Raw genomic sequence first — 2,683 nt, forward strand, 5'->3', positions numbered from 1 at the left:
GCGCTGCAGAATGAACAGTAAACATAATCTGAATTCAACCTCCTCCTGTTGCATTGAATGACATCTCCCAAGGAAAAAAAAGGTACAGAGTGAAATCAAGCTGCTTTCTGTCAAACATCTCTTTCACAAAAACAGGGAATGTTTTTCAGGGAAAAACTACTGATTAGTTCAACGGAATGCTGGCTTATTTGGATTGAAACGCTTAAAAACCGTCATGCAACAAACTGAAAATAAGACTCTAAAACGTTAGATAAACTCTCCCTGGTGGAGAGAATCAAGCCACTTAAACCTCAGCCAATCACATTCCTCTAATTGGGTTGAATAGAGAAGACAACAGGTTCTGTGAAGTGAACAGGCTATACAGTATATGAGGTATGAGGAGGATACAATTCTCTTTGCTGAAGAAGGGAAGACACCTTTGTCTAAAGGAAGAAGAAGCGTCATTTTTTGAGTGGATGTGCACGTGTGAATGTGTGCATTGAGTGTGTGGCAATAGATGTTTGTGAGTGGGGCGGCAGTGGCTACTGCAGTGCTTAAACAGGGGGCCATCGGACAGATGAGACCCTTAGCTGAACACATTAATACCAAGTCATCTGCTCGTCTTTCCCCCCCCCCTCCCACGATCTCCTGATCACACTCCGCACGGCTCGCACACGTGAAAGAGCTGCTCCAAAGTTGGAGCAAGGAACTGGAGCTAAAGGGGGTTCTCTCTCTCTCTCTCTCTCTCTCTCTCACTCACTCTCTTCCCTCTCTCTCTCTCTCTCTCTCGCTTCAGAAAGCCTCTCTTCAAACAGCTCAGATGGGACGAGAGCAGTGGCTGTCCATACCCTCCTCGACCTCCCTTCCGCTCCGTCCACCTCAAACCGCCGTCCGGCCGGGTAACCCATCACAAGGGCCGCGTCAGCGCCAGCTGAGCGACGCCAGGCGGGCGAGGTGGACTAGAGCACAGCAGACCGGGAGCGCCCGGCGGTAGCTGTTCTAAGGCCACAGAGAAAAAGGAGCACTTTTCTCCGTTCCTCTATCAGCCTCATGCACTCTCCTTCACACTGCACACCTTCAGTACCGCCTGCTGTAGGTTCAAGTACGCCATGTAAACAAGGAGCGTCAAGACAACAACCGGAATGGTCACCCGAGTCTACAGTTTGCGGTCGACCGACTATGACGAAGGCTTCCGTCGACCGTTGGCGTGTCGTGGGCGCGAGCGTTCGGTTCGGTCTGGAGAGATTCATCCTGGTCATCGTTAGCCCCGCCCACTGCTCCGCTGGAAGTCGTCTTTTGCGCGTGTTGATGTTTTTCAGAAAAGAGTGACATAACAGACCTACAACTGCAATAACTATGACACAGGGCTCGTCTGTCTCCGGGGGGGGGGGGGGGGGGGTCTTCGTACCTGCCACTCCAGAAGCCTGCTCAACGCACGTCTCTCAACTTTCCAGCTACGTCGGTTTGGCCTCTCTGAAGACGGCGTTTCAGTTCCACATCTCCTCTCTCTCTCTCTGTAAAGCATGAACCGACTTTGACACATCAGTGAATAATTCAAACGACAGGATCTTTTGGCACTTAGTCAAGCCAGACCCACGGAGGCTTACGCTCGTCTGTGAGGACATTGTTGGTGGTGCGTTATGGAACGCCCGTCGGCTGGCTACGTGGCCAACTGGAGAACTAGCATCGACTCGTTGGCACTTAAAACAAAACAAAGATGGACCCTTAGAACACTTCTGACATGTGATACGACGCATGCAAAAATACACACACAGTTGATCAAATCCCCGAAAGCCATACAAGTTACATAATGGAGTGTTTTCCCCCTACAGTCCCCAGCCGCGCTGTCTTCTGCTAGACAGGACGCTCTAGTCTATTCTAACTGGTAGCTGTACGTAAGAGCAGCGAAGTCACGTCATTGACGGCCACGATACAGACTGTACACACCCTCTTACAGTAGAGGGCGATCTGGTCACTGGTTAGATAATGCTGAACAGTAAGGTAGAGGGACGGAAGAATGGGCGTGCTCCCCTGACCGTCACACCAGGGAGCTCAGTTAAACTGACCCCCCCCCCCCCTCCAATTTTAGATTGGAAAACCTTAACAAACAAACAAAACAGGGGTGGGGGGGGGGGGGGCGACATGTCTGCATTTTGTACATTCACATCCATTGACATGTACCTCCCAGAACAGACACGGATGACATCACGGCTGGATAGTCTTAAGTCACCTGTGCGCTGCTGATTGGTAGTCCTTCATCCTTGTGTACACACATGGTGTAGGGTTTAGGTTCCCACAAAGCTTGCTGGTTGAACTTTGACCCCGTCGGTGGAGTTCCATTAGCTCTCAGAGTATGTCATGTACAGGTTCTGATAGATTAAAGAGCTGGGGTGTGTCTGTTTCCTGTAGAACATAAGTCTTTAAGACATATTTCTGTCTTTCTGTCTGTCTCTCTCTGAGGAGACCAGAGCAGGAGAAGACGTGACAGACGTGTTGGACACAGCCGACGTCTTCAGACAGGACAGCAATGTTCATGTGACACCAGGTAGATGTTTCAACAGCAACTGATAACGCTTCAAATGTACACACACAGTACAAAAATAAAATTTGGAAGCAAACGCAGCGATGATATCTTTGCAATCAAACATTAGGGAGGACTCTTTTTTTCTGTTCTCTCTCAGTGATACGAGTTACCAGTAGAGTA

The sequence above is a fragment of the Borostomias antarcticus genome (genome assembly GCF_949987555.1).
Source record: "Borostomias antarcticus genome assembly, chromosome: 11".
Taxonomy (NCBI): Eukaryota; Metazoa; Chordata; class Actinopteri; order Stomiiformes; family Stomiidae; genus Borostomias; species Borostomias antarcticus.